The 19590-nt window shown below is 43.4% G+C and overlaps 1 protein-coding gene across 1 annotated transcript in view; it reads left to right on the top strand.

Annotated features, from left to right (window-relative positions):
* LOC139546334 (beta-galactoside alpha-2,6-sialyltransferase 2-like) overlaps nt 1–19590 on the top strand; it is a 99870-nt gene that overhangs the window by 46429 nt on the left and 33851 nt on the right. The gene's annotated exons all lie outside the window — the stretch shown is intronic.

Consider the following 19590-nt stretch of genomic DNA (forward strand, 5'->3'; position numbering starts at 1 on the left):
CCACAGCATTGATCCTGATCAGCTTTCTCTGTGACAACCCTGTCTCTATGGCAGTCTGTCTGTGTGAGGGGAGAATGATGGCTCTTTACGCCGTGACATCCATAGCATTGATTGGAAAGTCAAATTGTCATGTGACTTTATCGACTTCCCCATACGCCTCTAGCATAGTATTAGTTTATTGTAGCAGAGAGAGACATTTTGGCTTGGGCTCTATACTGTCTCTCACACACTGAGTAGCAGACATCTGTCACCCTGTAGTAACAGTCTCTGTGATTGGCTGAAAGGGCTTTGGCATAAGTAATTCAAAGCCAATCAGATCTCCAGAAGGGTCTTGATGAGTTAGTTTGGAGATCCTCTATAGACTTTTGGAATACTTTGGCCTACTGCATTGCGTTATCTGTGTGTGTTTGTGTGTTCTGTTCTCTGTGTTGGAGGCTCTATGGTGCATGGGGAGAGTGTGAACTCAGGGACAGATGGCTCACTTTGAGGGAAAAAAGCAACCCTTCTGGTAACAAATCAAGTTAGTTCACATCACCCATGTAGATTAGGGATGCACATTTCGGTAAATTTTGCTGCCAACTAACTGACCCTCATTAACCAGTCAACAAACTGTATTCTTTTTTTTCAAAAAGTAAAATGACATGACCAACAGAAAATACTATCAGAGATCTGTATATAATGACGAGATGCTTATGTTTCCGCCATTACAATGGGAGTCGTCCCAAGGCGGGAAGGCCCAAAATAAGCCCATAGAAACGCATTGGACTTATTTTGGACAGATTTTGGCGAGAGTGTTATTTTTTTTATTTTTTTTTATTTCACCTTTATTTAACCAGGTAGGCTAGTTGAGAACAAGTTCTCATTTGCAACTGCGACCTGGCCAAGATAAAGCATAGCAGTGTGAACAGACAACACAGAGTTACACATGGAGTAAACAATAAACAAGTCAATAACATGGTAGAAAAAAGAGAATCTATATACAATGTGTGCAAAAGGCATGAGGTAGGCAATAAATCGAATAATTACAATTTAGCAGATTAACACTGGAGTGATAAATCATCAGATGATCATGTGCAAGAAGAGATACTGGTGTGCAAAAGAGCAGAAAAGTAAATAAATAAAAGCAGTATGGGGGGTGAGGTAGGTAAATTGGGTGGGTAGTTTACAGATGGACTATGTACAGCTGCAGCGATCGGTTAGCTGCCCGGATAGCAGATTTTTAAAGTTGTTGAGGGAGATAAAAGTCTCCAACTTCAGAGATTTTTGCAATTCGTTCCAGTCGCAGGCAGCAGAGAACTGGAAGGAAAGGCGTCCAAATGAGGTTTTGGCTTTAGGGATGATCAGTGAGATACACCTGCTGGAGCGCGTGTTGCGGGTGGGTGTAGCCATCGTGACCAGTGAACTGAGATAAGGCGGCACTTTACCTAGCATAGCCTTGTAGATGACCTGGAGCCAGTGGGTCTGACGACGAACATGTAGCGAGGGCCAGCCGACTAGGGCATACAGGTCGCAGTGGTGGGTCGTATAAGGTGCTTTAGTAACAAAACGAATGGCACTGTGATAAACTGCATCCAGTTTGCTGAGTAGAGTATTGGAAGCTATTTTGTAGATGACATCGCCGAAGTCGAGGATCGGTAGGATAGTCAGTTTTACTAGGGTAAGTTTGGCGGCGTGAGTGAAGGAGGCTTTGTTGCGGAATAGAAAGCCGATTCTTGCTTTGATTTTGGATTGGAGATGTTTGATATGAGTCTGGAAGGAGAGTTTGCAGTCTAGCCAGACACCTAGGTACTTATAGATGTCCACATATTCTAGGTCGGAACCGTCCAGGGTGGTGATGCTAGTCGGGCGTGCGGGTGCAGGCAGCGAACGGTTGAAAAGCATGCATTTGGTTTTACTAGCGTTTAAGAGCAGTTGGAGGCCACGGAAGGAGTGTTGTATGGCATTGAAGCTCGTTTGGAGGTTAGATAGTACAGTGTCCAAGGAAGGGCCGGAAGTATATAGAATGGTGTCGTCTGCGTAGAGGTGGATCAGGGAATCGCCCGCAGCAAGAGCAACATCATTGATGTATACAGAGAAAAGAGTCGGCCCGAGAATTGAACCCTGTGGTACCCCCATAGAGACTGCCAGAGGACCGGACAACATGCCCTCCGATTTGACACACTGAACTCTGTCTGCAAAGTAGTTGGTGAACCAGGCAAGGCAGTCATTAGAAAAACCGAGGCTACTGAGTCTGCCGATAAGAATATGGTGATTGACAGAGTCGAAAGCCTTGGCCAGGTCGATGAAGACGGCTGCACAGTAATGTCTTTTATCGATGGCGGTTATGATATCGTTTAGTACCTTGAGCGTGGCTGAGGTGCACCCATGACCGGCTCGGAAACCGGATTGCACAGCGGAGAAGGTACGGTGGGATTCGAGATGGTCAGTGATCTGTTTGTTGACTTGGCTTTCGAAGACCTTAGATAGGCAGGGCAGGATGGATATAGGTCTGTAACAGTTTGGGTCCAGGGTGTCTCCCCCTTTGAAGAGGGGGATGACCGCGGCAGCTTTCCAATCCTTGGGGATCTCAGATGATACGAAGGAGAGGTTGAACAGGCTGGTGATAGGGGGTGCGACAATGGCGGCGGACAGTTTCAGAAATAGGGGGTCCAGATTGTCAAGCCCAGCTGATTTGTATGGGTCCAGGTTTTCCAGCTCTTTCAGAACATCTGCTATCTGGATTTGGGTAAAGGAGAAGCTGGGGAGGCTTGGGCGAGTAGCAGCGGAGGGAGCGGGGCTGTTGGCCAAGGTTGGAGTCGCCAGGAGGAAGGCATGGCCAGCCATTGAGAAATGCTTGTTGAAGTCTTCGATTATCACGGATTTATCGGTGGTGACCGTGTTACCTAGCCTCAGTGCAGTGGGCAGCTGGGAGGAGGTGCTCTTGTTCTCCATGGACTTTACAGTATCCCAGAACTTTTTGGAGTTAGAGCTACAGGATGCAAATTTCTGCTTGAAAAAGCTGGCCTTTGCTTTCCTGACTGACTGCGTGTATTGGTTCCTGACTTCCCTGAACAGTTGCATATCGCGGGGGCTCTTCGATGCTATTGCAGTTCGCCACAGGATGTTTTTGTGCTGGTCGAGGGCAGTCAGGTCTGGAGTGAACCAAGGGCTATATCTGTTCTTGGTTCTGCATTTTTTGAACGGAGCATGCTTGTCTAATATGGTGAGGAAGTAACATTTAAAGAATGACCAGGCATCCTCAACTGACGGGATAAGGTCAATATCCTTCCAGGGTACCCGGGCCAGGTCGATTAGAAAGGCCTGCTCGCAGAAGTGTTTTAGGGAGCGTTTGACAGTGATGAGGGGTGGTCGTTTGACCGCGGACCCGTGGCGGATACAGGCAATGAGGCAGTGATCACTGAGATCTTGATTGAAGACAGCAGAGGTGTATTTGGAGGGCAGGTTGGTCAGGATAATGTCTATAAGGGTGCCCATGTTTACGGATTTAGGGTTGTACCTGGTGGGTTCCTTGATGATTTGTGTGAGATTGAGGGCATCAAGCTTGGATTGTAGGACTGCCGGGGTGTTAAGCATATCCCAGTTTAGGTCACCCAACAGAACAAACTCTGAAGCTAGATGGGGAGCGATCAATTCACAGATGGTGTCCAGGGCACAGCTGGGAGCTGAGGGGGGTCGGTAGCAGGCGGCAACAGTGAGAGACTTATTTCTGGAGAGATTAATTTTTAAAATTAGAAGTTCGAACTGTTTGGGCATAGACCTGGAAAGTATGACAGAACTTTGCAGGCTATCTCTGCAGTAGATTGCAACTCCTCCCCCTTTGGCAGTTCTATCTTGACGGAAAGTGTTATAGTTGGGTATGGAAATCTCAGAATTTTTGGTGGCCTTCCTAAGCCAGGATTCGGACACGGCAAGGACATCAGGGTTGGCAGAGTGTGCTAAAGCGGTGAGTAAGGCAAACTTAGGGAGGAGGCTTCTGATGTTGACATGCATGAGGCCAAGGCTTTTTCGATCACAGAAGTCAACAAATGAGGGTGACTGGGGACAAGCAGGGCCTGGGTTTACCTCCACATCACCCGAGGAACAGAGGAGTAGTAGGATGAGGGTGCGGCTAAAGGCTATCAAAACTGGTCGCCTAGAGCGTTGGGGACAAAGAATAAAGGGAGCAGATTTATGGGCGTGGTAGAATAGATTCTGGGCATAATGTGCAGACAGGGGTATGGTGGGGCGTGGGTACAGCGGAGGCAAGCCCAGGCACTGGGTGATGATAAGAGAGGTTGTATCTCTGGACATGCTGGTCTCAATGGGTGAGGTCACCGCATGTGTGGGGGGTGGGACAAAGGGGGTATCGGAGGTACGGAGAGTGGAACTACGGGGTCCATTGCAAACCAAAACAATGATAGCTAGCCTGAACAACAGTATGCAAGGCATATTGATATTTGAGGGAGACATACAATAAGGCATAAAGTGATTGCAGGTCTTGATTGGGAGAGCTAGCTAAAACAACAGGTGAGATAACAGCAGCTAGTCAGTTAACACAGCAGCAGCAGGTAAAAATGGCGACGGCTAGGCAGAGAGGGTCGGATTAACTACACACAGATCCTGAGTTAAAGCACAGAGCCGACAGATAAAACACAAATAAACGGAATGGAGTACCGTGAATTAATGGACAGTCAAGCAAGCATCAGCTATGTAGCCAAGTGATCATAGTGTCCAGGGGGCAGCCGTAGATGGAGCAGTGAGGCCTCCACTAAGCTAGCCCGCGGCGTAAGATTGTTCGATAGACCTGTTCAGATAGCAGCCGATATGCTCAAGACAGCTAACGATTAGCGGGCCGCAGTTAGCATATGGGCGTTCAGGTTACGTCGCGATGGAGGGGCCAGTTGAATAACTCCCTCGGGTAGATAACGTCGGTATCCCAGTCGTGAAGGCCCGGTGGGGCTCCGCATCGGCAGTAAAACGGGTCCGGATAGGTGATTGTAGCCCGGGAGTGGCTGATGGAACTCTTCAGCTGGCTAGCTCCGGGATAATTGGTGTTTGCTCCGGAATTGATGTTAGCCAATAGTCACTCGGATAGCAGCTAGTTAGCTGCAAGATCCAGGTGTAAATGTCCAGAGCTTGCGGTAAAAATCCGGGGATATGGAGAGAAAATAGGTCTGGTATGCTCTGGTCTGAGTCGCGTTGTACAAAACTGGCAATAGTTTTCCGAGCTAAAGGATAGCTGATAAGCGCTAGCTGTGGTTAGCTGAACTACTCACGTTAGCTTGTGAGCTGGCTAACTTCTGGCTAGCATTTTGTTGTTAGATTTCGGATACGAGGTGAATAATACCTTTGAGGAGAAAAAAAACACATCCGCACCACATTTGGTGAGGTAGGTTGCAGGAGAGTGTTTTGAAGTTGAGTTTTTAAGAAGAAAAAAAATATATACAGTGAGGGAAAAAAGTATTTGATCCCCTGCTGATTTTGTTCGTTTGCCCACTGACATTGAAATGATCAGTCTGTAATTTTAATGGTAGGTTTATTTGAACAGTGAGAGACAGAATATCAACAAAAAAATCCAGAAAAACGCATGTCAAAAATTTTATAAATTGATTTGCATTTTAATGAGGGAAATAAGTATTTGACCCCTCTGCAAAACATGACTTAGTACTTGGTGGCAAAACCCTTGTTGGCTATCACAGAGGTCAGACGTTTCTTGTAGTTGGCCACCAGGTTTGCACACATCTCAGGAGGGATTTTGTCCCACTCCTCTTTGCAGATCTTCTTCAAGTCATTAAGGTTTCGAGGCTGACGTTTGGCAACTCGAACCTTCAGCTCCCTCCACAGATTTTCTATGGGATTAAGGTCTGGAGACTGGCTAGGCCACTCCAGGACCTTAATGTGCTTTTTCTTGAGCCACTCCTTTGTTGCCTTGGCCGTGTGTTTTGGGTCATTGTCATGCTGGAATACCCATCCATTTTCAATACCCTGGCTGAGGGAAGGAGGTTTTCACCCAAGATTTGACGGCACATGGCCCCGTCCATCGTCCCTTTGATGCGGTCCCTTTGATGCGGTGAAGTTGTCCTGTCCCCTTAGCAGAAAAACACCCCCAAAGCATAATGTTTCCACCTCCATGTTTGACGGTGGGGATGGTTTCTTGGGGTCATAGGCAGCATTCCTCCTCCTCCAAACACGGCAAGTTGAGTTGATGCCAAAGAACTCCATTTTGGTCTCGTCTGACCACAACACGTTCACCCAGTTGTCCTCTGAATCATTCAGATGTTCATTGGCAAACTTCAGACGGGCATGTATATGTGCTTTCTTGAGCAGGGGACCTTGCGGGGAGAGCCAGTACGCCTGCACGGTCCGGTATTTCCGGCGCCACCTCCCCGCCCCAGCCTAGTACCTACAGTGCCTACACTACGCACTAGGCTACCAGTGCATTTCCAGAGCCCTGTTCCTCCTCCACGCACTCTCCCTATAGTGCGTGTATCCAGTTCGGTGCCTCCAGTTCCGGCCCCACGCACTAAGCCACCTGTGCGTCTCCTAAGTCCTGTACACACTGTCACTTCTCCCCGTACTAGTCCTGAGGTGCGTGCCCTCAGCCCGGTGCCACCAGTGCCGGTACCACGCACCAGGTATAGAGTACGCTTTGAGAGTCCAGTGTGCCCTGTCCCTGCTCCCCGCACTAGTATGAAGGTGCGTGTCCTTAGCCCGGTGCCTCCAGTTCCGGCACCACGCACCAGGTCTACAGTGCGCCTTATCCGGCCAGAGCCATCCGTCTCCCGAGCGCTATCTGAGCCATCCGTCTCCCGAGCGCCATCTGAGCCATCCGTCTCCCCAGCGCCGTCTGAGCCATCCGTCTACCCAGCGCCATCTGAGCCATCCGTCTCCCCAGCGCCATCTGAGCCATCCGTCTCCCCAGCGCCGTCTGAGCCATCCGTCTGCAATGAGCCTGCAAAGCCGCCCGTCTGCCATGAGCCTGCAAAGCCGCCCGTCTGCCATGAGCCTGCAAAGCCGCCCGTCTGCCATGAGCCTACAGAGCCGTCCGCCAGACAGGAGCCGCTAGAGCCGTCCGTCAGACAGGATCTGCCAGAGCCGCCAACCAGACAGGATCTGCCAGAGCCGCCAACCAGACAGGATCTGCCAGAGCCGCCAACCAGACAGGATCTGCCAGAGCCGCCAGCCAGACAGGATCTGCCAGAGCCGTCAGCGAGCCATGAGCAGCCAGAGCCGTCAGAGAGCCATGAGCAGCCAGAGCCGTCAGAGAGCCATGAGCAGCCAGAGCCGTCAGAGAGCCATGAGCAGCCAGAGCCGTCAGAGAGCCATGAGCAGCCAGAGCCGTCAGAGAGCCATGAGCAGCCAGAGCCGTCAGAGAGCCATGAGCAGCCAGAGCCGTCAGCCTGCCATGAGCGTCCAGAGCCGTCAGCCTGCCATGAGCGTCCAGAGCCGTCAGCCTGCAGTGAGCGTCCAGAGCCGTCAGCCTGCCATGAGCGTCCAGAGCCGTTCAGCATGCCATGAGCGTCCAGCGCTGCAGGATTTCAGTCCTTCACGGCGTAGTGTGTTACCAATTGTTTTCTTGGTGACTATGGTCCCAGCTGCCTTGAGATCATTGACAAGATCCTCCTGTGTAGTTCTGGGCTGATTCCTCACCATTCGCATGATCATTGCAACTCCATGAGGTGAGATCTTGCATGGAGCCCTAGGCCAAGGGAGTTTGACAATTATTTTGTGTTTCTTCCATTTGCGAATAATCGCACCAACTGTTGTCACCTTCTCACCAAGCTGCTTGGCAATGGTCTTGTAGCCCATTCCAGCCTTGTGTAGATCTACAATCTTGTCCCTGACATCCTTGGAGAGCTCTTTGGTCTTGGCCATGGTGGAGAGTTTGGAATCTGATTGATTGATTGCTTCTGTGGACAGGTGTCTTTTATACAGGTAAGAAACTGAGATTAGTAGCACTCCCTTTAAGAGTGTGCTCCTAATCTCAGCTCGTTACCTGTATGAAAGACACCTGGGAGCCAGAAATCTTTCTGATTGAGAGGGGGTCAAATACTTATTTCCCTCATTAAAATGCAAATCAATTTATAACATTTTTGACATGCGTTTTTCTGGATATTTTTGTTGTTATTCTGTCTCTCACTGTTCAAATAAACCTACCATTAAAATTATAGACTGATAATTTCTTTGTCAGTAGGCAAACGTACAAAATCAGCAGGGGATCAAATACTTTTTTCCCTCACTGTATAAAAAAGAAATGCGAAGAAAAATATATAAAAAATATATACACGGGACAGGACGAGGACAAAGGACATCTGACTGCTACGCCATCTTGGATTCTCACATATGTAACCTCTCGCGTTGCCTTTTCCTCTCTGATACTATGCATGCATCCAAGGACAGGACATTTTTCATGAAGAGCTTAATGGAAACATTCAACAATGGCAAGCCTATCGTCTCACAGTCAAAAGGCTGTAGCCTGTTATTGAACATGCAACTCCTGTAATGAAGCAGCTAATAAAACTTTTCAAACATTTGCCCAAATGCAATTCACTGAAAATGTCCAGTTATAAACTGCGGTCCTAACGCGAGCAGTTACATATGTGACAGAGATTAAAATATCTGTTTGAAATTTAGAAAGAGGGGGAATCTAATAGACCCCTTTCTGTGTTTGCAAACATTGCCGCACGAGGACAATACACTCATGTTGGTGGCAGAACTCGGGGGAGTTCTTATACAGTGCATTCGGAAACTATTCAGATCCCTTTACTTTTTCCACATTTTGTTACACTACAGCCTTATTCTAAAATGGATTAAAGAAATATTTTTCCTCATCAATCTACACACAATACCCCATAATGACAAAGGGAAAACAGGTTTTTAGACATTTTTGAAAATGTATTAAAAATAAAAAACAAATACCTTATTTACATACGTATTAAGACCCTTTGCTATGAGACTTGAAATTGAGCTCAGGTGCATCTTGTTGATCATTCTTGAGATGTTTCTAAAACTTGTTTGGAGTCCACTTATGGTAAATTCAATTGATTGGACATGATTTGGAAAGGCACACACCTGTCTATACAAGGTCCCACAGTTCACAGTGCATGTCAGAGCAAAAACCAAGCCATGTGATCGAAGGAATTGTCCTTCAGGATTGTGTCGAGGCACAGATCTGGGAAAGGGTAAGGAACAATGTCTGCAGCATTGAAGGTCCCAAAGAACACAGTGGCCTCCCATCATTCTTCAATGTAAGAAGTTTTGAATCACCTAGACTCTTCTTAGAGCTGGCCGCCCGGCCAAACTGAGCAATCGGGGAGAAGGACTTTTGTCAGGGACGCGACCAAGAGGTCGATGGTCACTCTGACAGAGTCCAGAGTTCCTCTGTGGAGATGGGAGAACCTTCCAGAAGGACAACCATTTATGCAGCACTCCACCAATCAGGCCTTTGTGGTAGAGTGGCCAGACGGAAGCCACTCCTCAGTTAAGGCACATGACAGCCCGTTTGGTGTTTGCCAAAAGGCACCTAAAGGACTCTGACCATGAGAAACAAGATTCTCTGATCTGATGAAACCAAGATTGAACTCTTTGGCCTGAATGCCAAGCGTCACATCTGGAGGAAACGTGGCACCATCCCTACGGTGAAGTATGCAAACACAGCCTCTATTTGCATGTTGCTTATGAGTGCATTTCACACTACTTTTGGATTAAATTGGATTTTAAGGCTCGTATGAATGTCCTGCTAAATATAATGTTTGTGTCATCATTGCAAATCAACTGCACTTAAACTTCGACCAGTAAAATGGCTCTTTGGCTAGCTTTTGCTACAGCCTATGTTAATGAGCGTTAGCATTCTAGCTAATAACTGCTGCATCCAAAATAGTTATTTTGCCAAGATCACAACCAAATTTAATCTTAGTGACTGTTCAAAAAAGAATCAAAACATCATTGTATGCATATGAGGACCCCAAAAAGTAATTTGGTTTAGAAGTAATGAAAACGTAAATCTATGTTGAATGGGCACAGATGGCGATGGCTTTCTTACTGCCGCCAAGAGTCGCGTGTATCTGTGCGTTACGTCAGTGGTTCGTGCACTGGAAAAGGGTTTATAGCAACTACTATGATGGGTTGCTATTATGACTAGGATTTTGCCTTTGGCTTCTGGACAATGAAATAAAATTTGATATAAAAATCAATAGAACAGGAGAGAAATGCTGGTTAATGGCACAAGGAAGTCTTTATAAAATCATGGCCCCCACGTTTCTATGGATGGATTTTCGCAAGGCTACTTTGAAGCAAGGTAAGACATGACTCATTATTAGAAGGAAAGTAAATTGTTCAAGTTTCAAACAGTTATACTGCCTCAAGCTCCCATTGCAAAGTGGTGGGTGGTGCGCTGATAGTCAACGGGAGGCAGGTTATAGCCTTTGCATCCGAATCCGAATGGGAGGCGCACTTTAGGAGTTGAGATTGAGAAATAAAATCGCTCCTTTTTGATCGTTGCCACAAGTTTTTTACACTCGATTTGAATTTTGAAATATTACTTGTTGCACAATTACTGGGCTTACAAAAGCAGGGTTCACTCAAGTAGCCTACAGGCTTTTTGAGGAGCTACTCTTGGCTGTCTGACAGGTGGTAGGCTATCTGCCCCTCAAACTAGGCTCTGTATGCTGTGAGCGTGATAAATAAAACGCATGACGACTAACGAAAATACACGCGCTCCAATTTAATTCCACACAATTATGCAAATGAACCTATAGACCGATAAGCATGGCCGGTCAAATGTATTTTCTGGCGGCTAACCGATTTAACATCCGTAATGTAGATTTATACACTACATGACCAACAGTATGTGGACACCTGCTCGTCGAACATCTCATTCCAAAATCATGGGCAATTAATAAGGAGTTGGTCCCCCCTTTGCTGCCCCCACCACTGCGACCTGTATGCTCTAGTCGGCTGGCCCTCGCTACATATTCGTCGCCAGACCCACTGGCTCCAGGTCATCTACAAGTCTATACTAGGTAAAGCTCTGCCTTATCTCAGCTCACTGGTCACGATAACAACACCCACCCGTAGCACGCGCTCCAGCAGGTATATCTCACTTGTCATCCCCAAAGCCAACACCCCCTTTGGCCACCTTTCCTTCCAGTTCCCTCCTCCAGCTGAAGCTGGAGACTTACATTTCCCTCACTAAATTTAAACATCAGCTATCTGAGCAGGTAACCGATCGCTGCAGCTGTACATAGTCCATCTGTAAATAGCCCACCCAATCTACAGTGGGGCAAAAAAGTATTTAGTCAGCCACCAATTGTGCAAGTTCTCCCACTTAAAAATATGAGAGAGGCCTGTAATTTTTATCATAGGTACACTTCAACTATGACAGACAAAATTAGAAAACAAAATCCAGAAAATCACATTGTAGGATTTTTTATGAATTTATTTGCAAATTATGGTGGAAAATAAGTATTTGGTCACCTACAAACAAGCAAGATTTCTGGCTCTCACAGACCTGTAACTTCTTCTTTAAGAGGCTCCTCTGTCCTCCACTCGTTACCTGTATTAATGGCACCTGTTTGAACTTGTTATCAGTATAAAAGACACCTGTCCACAACCTCAAACAGTCACACTCCAAACTCCACTATGGCCAAGACCAAAGAGCTGTCAAAGGACACCAGAAACAACATTGTAGACCTGCACCAGGCTGGGAAGACTGAATCTGCAATAGGTAAGCAGCTTGGTTTGAAGAAATCAACTGTGGGAGCAATTATTAGGAAATGGAAGACATACAAGACCACTGATAATCTCCCTCGATCTGGGGCTCCACGCAAGATCTCACCCCGTGGGGTCAAAATGATCACAAGAACGGTGAGCAAAAATCTCAGAACCACACGGGGGGACCTAGTGAATGACCTGCAGAGAGCTGGGACCAAAGTAACAAAGCCTACCATCAGTAACACACTACGCCGCCAGGGACTCAAATCCTGCAGTGCGAGACGTGTCCCTCTGCTTAAGCCAGTACATGTCCAGGCCCGTCTGAAGTTGGTCCCGTGTGGCTCAGTTGGTAGAGCATGGCGCTTGCAACGCCAGGGTTGTGGGTTCATTCCCCACGGGGGGACCAGGATGAATATGTATGAACTTTCCAATTTGTAAGTCGCTCTGGATAAGAGCGTCTGCTAAATGACTTAAATGTAAAATGTAAGTTTGCTAGAGAGCATTTGGATGATCCAGAAGAAGATTGGGAGAATGTCATATGGTCAGATGAAACCAAAATAGAACTTTTTGGTAAAAACTCAACTCGTCGTGTTTGGAGGACAAAGAATGCTGAGTTGCATCCAAAGAACACCATACCTACTGTGAAGCATGGGGGTGGAAACATCATGCTTTGGGGCTGTTTTTCTGCAAAGGGACCAGGACGACTGATCCGTGTAAAGAAAAGAATGAATGGGGCCATGTATTGTGAGATTTTGAGTGAAAACCTCCTTCCATCAGCAAGGGCATTGAAGATGAAACGTGGCTGGGTCTTTCAGCATGACAATGATCCCAAACACACTGCCCGGGCAACGAAGGAGTGGCTTCGTAAGAAGCATTTCAAGGTCCTGGAGTGGCCTAGCCAGTCTCCAGATCTCAACCCCATAGAAAATCTTTGGAGGGAGTTGAAAGTCTGTGTTGCCCAGCAACAGCCCCAAAACATCACTGCTCTAGAGGAGATCTGCATGGAGGAATGGGCCAAAATACCAGCAACAGTGTGTGAAAACCTTGTGAAGACTTACAGAAAATGTTTGACCTCTGTCATTGCCAACAAAGGGTATATAACAAAGTATTGAGATAAACTTTTGTTATTGACCAAATACTTATTTTCCACCATAATTTGCAAATAAATTCATAAAAAATCCTACAATGTGATGTTCTGGATTTTCTTTTCTCATTTTGTCTGTCATAGTTGAAGTGTACCTATGATGAAAATTACAGGCCTCTCTCATCTTTTTAAGTGGGAGAACTTGCACAATTGGTGGCTGACTAAATACTTTTTTGCCCCACTGTATCTACCTCATCCCCATATTGTTTTTATTTACTTTGCTGCTCTTTTGCACACCAGTATCACTACTTACACACCATCATCTGATCATCATCATCTGCTCATCTATCACTCCAGTGTTAATCTGCTAAATTGTAATTACTTTGCTACTGTGGCCTATTTATTGCCATACCTCCTCACGCCATTTGCACACACTGTATATAGACTTTCTTTTTTCTATTGTGTTATTGACTGTACGCTTGTTTATTCCATGTGTAACTCTGTGTTGTTGCTGTCGCACTGCTTTGCTTTATCTTGGCCAGGTCGCAGTGTCGTGGAAAATCATTTCAAATACAACGCTTATCAGAACTTGTAAATTCAAACATGCTCTTTATTACAACTGTACAGCCCACTGGCATGTCCCCGCGGAACACACCCCGCGGAACACACACCCTCAGAAGTCCAGTCCTTTATATTTATATCCACATAGTATTGTCCATCCCTTATGAAGTCATTCACCACCATCTGCTTTCAATTAGTTTATAATGGTGGCCGGACCCTCTATCCCAGTGTGTGCAATTCCTTTAAGCGCCTCTCTGTCTGACATGTATGTTTGTAATAGAATGGTCAGACCATATGTCTAGTGTCCAATTGCCTTTAAGCGCCTCTCTGTCTGACATGTATGTTTGTAATAGAATGGTCAGACCATATGTCTAGTGTCCAATTGCCTTTAAGCGCCTCTCTGGTATGTGTGCCTCCAGTGGAATGTGCAGACCACAAGTCCAGTGTGTCCAACTGTTTCAAGTGCCCATGTGTCTGATCAGTCCGTCAGCACAATGGAGAAAACAAGAGGGCCAGAACGTCCCCTAGTATATCTCCATTACCACAGTCTCATGATCAACGTGAACATGTGGCTCGCTACTTTAATGTTCAGCTGTCTTATGTTACTACTACAATCCCCCCTCTGGGGCTATTAAGCCACATAAATGAGACAAATAAGACTTTGGGATAGTAAATGAAAAGACCTATGATAAACAAGAAAATACAAAAAATAAAAACAAAGTGAAGCATATAAACCAACTAGACCAAACATCTCCAATATTCATAAGAGTAAAAGATCCAATCAGAAACATTAAAGAAAACCTAACTAGACCAAACATTTCAACAATATCCTCCCTTGCAGACACCTACCAACCTTTGTGAAATGATTAAAGACATGGTCCATAGACACTTGTAACCGGAATACCCTCTGTTACCTAACATGTGTTTGTAAAATGAACCTAATTTTAGAAGGCAAAACTAATTGAAAGGAAAAGAAAATATATATATGTTCACCGATATATATCAAAAAATTCAAAGAAACATACAAAGAACACAAAGCATCAGGCAAAATAAAAATTCTAAAACCCCTTTATCTAGGAGCACAGTCCTCATCCTTACAAATAAGACAATCTCCTCTTTAACACTTGGCACAGAAAAAAGGTTCTGGGTGATGGTTATGACCATCCTCATGAATTTTTGTACACCACTTGCAATAGTGACGCAAATGACACTTTTTGTGGACATGTATAAGTAAACATATATCTGAACTGGGTAATTGAACATATACATGGAAATCATCCTTACGAAAATCGTGACACGCATGACCAACCCCCCAATCACTTCATAGAGACAGTTAGGGTTACCAAAGGGGCAGTCAAGAGGTCCTCCAACCGCATTGCAAGGCTTTCCATACTTATTGGTATAATTGCCTGGGCTTCCCGGTACAAAATTAATCACCACAGGAGAGTCATCTCTCATTACAGACATCTGTTTAACTGTTGTCTGAACCACAATTAACTTTACCAGGGGTATAACACAACAAACTACAATACCCAGAGTCAATAACCCTCCTTCCAACACGATGGCCATCCTAGCAAACATGGCACCCCACTTTCCTAACGCTAGGACTAACCAATCCCATACAAGGGAGTCTAAACCAGTATTAGCCTTTACTTCTGCTCATAATCCTTTGAGTTAGTCCATAGCAATATTGGGAATAAAGGTGCAACAGTCATCCCCAAACATGACACAAACTCCACCCTTCTCCGCTAAGAGCCAATGGAGAGCCTGTCTATTTCGCCAAGTCATTTTACTGGTAGCCTGTACCTGTTCCCCCAACGCCGTTGGAGCCGAATCAGTATAGTTAATGAACATCTGTTGGTTATAATATATATAATTAATCCACTCTAAATTTTTATTTGGTGTTATCCACAAAAACATAGATTCAAATCCTGATTTAACTTCATCTCTTGCCTTGAACTCTCGAGGTACACCTCTAGGCTGGCCAATTGCATCAAGGTATACCTCAGGGTCTTCCTCATACTTCCTTTTAACTCTAGAATTAACATAGTCATCGTGGGGTGATTTAATAATGGTAACCTGTTGAATTGCTCTTACTAAGACACAAAGACCAATCCATTCATTAGGCAATACATTCAACAATTTGTTTTTTCCACACATCCAGAAATTATCCGCAATACCTCTGTCTTGATTCTTTAGCATAGTGAGAGACGGTGCAACCTGAGTTATGCGACCACACAACCCTTTTCTATTCATAATCAACCCTTTATCATTACTTTTACGAACTCCCACATTCTCTAACACCCAAATAGTATCACTTCTACTGTGGTGTTTCCTACATCAATTCCTTCGGTGTGGTGTCTGTAAAAACATTCATATTTTCCTTCAACCACGGTACCTCTGTCTAATTGAGGTACAGTTAATTCAGTTCTAATGTTATAGGCATCACAATCATTGTCTCCCAACATGTGCATAACCTACAATTAACATTATCTCTTCTTGAATTAATTCAACACTGTTTATGCTTTCATATCAATCCCTTTAACATGTTTGTTTAGAGTATAATATCCTATCATCTATTCTTTTTCACATGATGTATTAAAAAATGAAACAAGTAACCCTCAAACTCAACCCAGTATGTCTATAGTGGAATCTAGTCTCTCTCTCTCTCTCTCTGATTCCACGTCCTCTGTCATGGTGTTTTCAAGCTCACCCTTTATTCAGCTGGACCTCACTTCTCGTGAGACTTATGTACCCACCAAAGAGAAACATGAAGAACTTTACCACTGCAGTGTTGTAAGAAGTATACCACCAGCCTGGTGTATCTTGATGTACACTCAGTCTCCAGAATGCAGCCCAAGCCCTTCCATTTCTGGCTGTTTTTTTTCCTGAGAACATACACACTAACACATGGGTTATTCCCTGACAACAGACTTCCTTCTTATAGCAAGATCACTAAATCTTAATTTTTAATAACAGCCCTATGTAACCATTCTGCCTCAAATACCTGGCCTCCTGCCACAGAAATATTCATAATGATAGTCAAATGATTGTCCCTACAGCAACTGCTGTAAAATAACATATAATCATTCAAGCATCTTCCAGTTGGATTAATATCCAATCCTAACAAAACTAAGTCATAAGTTTCTTAAACTTTTGCTCTAATGTTCAAAATGCCACCACTTATTCTTTTTACCATATCTTTAGATATGTGAATTGTTCTATTTACTTTTGAATTGTCCCTATATTTTACACAGCCAGCTGTCTTTCCTTTTCTGTGAATTATCTCTATTTTTATACATAGTTTCTAGAAATAACACCCCTTCACTACCATTACCTTCTTTTATGAGTCCCCTAACCCATAACTGCCATTGTTTGATACATACTTAAAACATCCTTAAGTCAATTTATATATCATTTATATCAGTATCAGTCCCTCCTCAGGAACATATACACAACCATATGTTCCTCAAAACAAAAATAAATTGACCAAACGAGAAAAAGAGAAAAAAATAAAAATAAATAAATAATAATTGCACATTTGCAATATTACCACTACTTGTAATGTAATTAAACCTGGAGAAAACGTCCATCTGTTTCATTCTTTGCCCATGTTATTATTGGTCTCTTTCTTCTTCATTCATGGGTATCTTCGCACAACAGACTACCTTTTTATTCAATTAAACATTACATTTTATCATTACAATTCCAATGACATTATAAAACAAAAGAAACAAAAACCTGTAATCTAATATTCTGGAAGTTTTGTCAACCTCCTTGTCCCAGGATTAGATTCCAGAGCGGCCCTAGGCCTATTAAATTTAAACAATGCTATATCTAAATAACTAAACAGTTATTATTATTTATTTTTTTTAATACATTTTCCAACCCAATATTCAGGATAACAATCCTCAGTGTTTACTTTAACTCAAATTTGACCTTATCAATTCAATACACATCATCCCTTTAATAATTAACATTTATACTAAACACTTTTATTACCAGTATTATCTAATTTCCCAATAGCCCTTTTGTCTCAGTTTTTCTCTCATGAGTGGCCTGGTAATAAAAGTTCAATACCCCAATTCCTTTAAATCATAATTCACCCTGGCCCATATCATTTCAACATATCTATTATTTGATACAGTTCACAGGTCATCAGACACAGTTGTCCCTCACTATTCAGTCGATTAGGGTGGGTATGAGCTCCACACCCACTTGTGGTGATATTCTCTCCCATGCCTTAAAGCATTCTGACGTCACCTTTTATGACAACTCCCTTATTCTACTGGTGATCTCCCAGATGAACCACAGATGATGTATCCATCAACAAAACCCACACAGAAACCCACACTCCAATAAACCCCCCGGAGTAACCTACATCACTTTTTATATGCAGAATGAACAAAGCACATTTGTGTATTTACCCAAAGACCATAACCCCAAGGAACTGATAATTTTACCTATGAACACATGTTATATCAAAAAAACAAAAATAAACCTATTCCGAATAACTTATTCAATTTAAGGGTACAACTCTTCATAATTTTCCCAGGGACATAATAGATTTTCAAAGTAATTATACATTTTGAATAGAGTCTTGTGTCTTTTAATCATTTAAAAATTAAATCCCACCTGTTCCAACAATTTCTAGTAAAAGGTGATCAGTCTTTCACAGGAAATTCTTAGGAATCAGGGCATTTTGACACCATTAAAATGTTTCCACTCCCCTTTCTTTAGGAACAACTTAAATACATTTTTCAAAAAATAATTCCATCATTCTGCATACCCAAATTGAAACTGAAGTGGAAAAAGCCCTTCCAATAAATCTACTAATGTATATTCATTCCCAGTACATGGTGCACTTACTAGTAAACCATAGCCAATAGCACACAGGGACTGGACTCACTTATCCAGAACTCCATTTATTAGCCTTATCCAGATATTTTTATTTTTAAAGCGTCTGACTTTAATTAACTGCTTTCCACAGTAATGCAGACTCCAATGATATTTTGACCAGAGAAGATTAAACCCTTTTTTTCTGGAAAAGAAAGTATACATATCGTTAATTTCACAACGTCAGCTTTTAATCTGCAAATAGTTTTTTATTCCATAAACATCTTAACATTTTTCAGAGAATGACGGTATAGAATGTCTAACAATTAAAATTCCATCTGTACTCTACTATATGTCAAGTCAAACGTGATCTAATACTTCGTCTTGACCACATATAAACTGTAATCTCTATGAACCACTCATTGTTCGCTCAGAGACAATACACCGCCAAGTAAAAATTCCATTCACACTAACCTCAAACCGATTAGTTGTTTGTTATTTTGACAAGGAAATAAACTCTCGTATATCGGCATTTCCTGCTACCACACTAAGTTCTAGTGTCACCTTACACTAATTTTCCCCATAACCCGCTATATCCATATTCAAAACAGGGAGCTATTTTCTTATTTGTTTTTAGATATTGTCAATAGTTCTACTAATCACCCGCACGTCTGCGAGGACGAGTGGAACCACATTTGCCTTTTATAGTAATGTATTTTCTGAAGATAGAATGTTACCGGGTAATGGCGTCCCCCATTATCCAGTTTTTTCATATTCAATCCGAAGTCGGTAGAACTAATGTGCGCGTCTTTCAGTGACTCCATGGCTTTTTAAAAACCCTCTATGCTAGGGAGAAACAATCATTTTTGTTTTCATGCCACTATTTATTCATTTATTTTTCCTAAATACTCCCATACACCTTTTATTTATTATTTTTCCGAGGTAGAGCTAATCTCCTTTCCAATTAATAATTCATTTGTCACATCACTTAATTTCTCTTATCAAAGCCTACTCTTTATAGTACAGACATTATTTCTGAATACTACAGAAGACTTAATGTCTTATTCTAGTACAGTACTTCAAATATCACTGTGTTTTTCCCTTTACGGATATCATTATTAATTCATTTTATCCGTTTGGTTTATTCTATTCTTATAGCTCTAATCAATTTTATGATTACATTTACATTACATTTAAGTCATTTAGCAGACTCTCTTATTCAGAGCGACTTATAAATTGGAAAGTTCATACATATTCATCCTGGTCCCCCCGTGGGAATTGAACCCTCAACCCAGGCGTTGCAAGCACCATGCTCTACCAACTGAGCCACACAGGTCCACTGCCCGCTCCGTTAAGATCTCTATCTAACGTCTTACTTTTACCTTTATTTATTTATTTTGTCTCTACTTTCTTACCTC

The sequence above is a fragment of the Salvelinus alpinus genome, chromosome 20 (genome assembly GCF_045679555.1).
Source record: "Salvelinus alpinus chromosome 20, SLU_Salpinus.1, whole genome shotgun sequence".
NCBI lineage: Eukaryota > Metazoa > Chordata > Actinopteri > Salmoniformes > Salmonidae > Salvelinus > Salvelinus alpinus.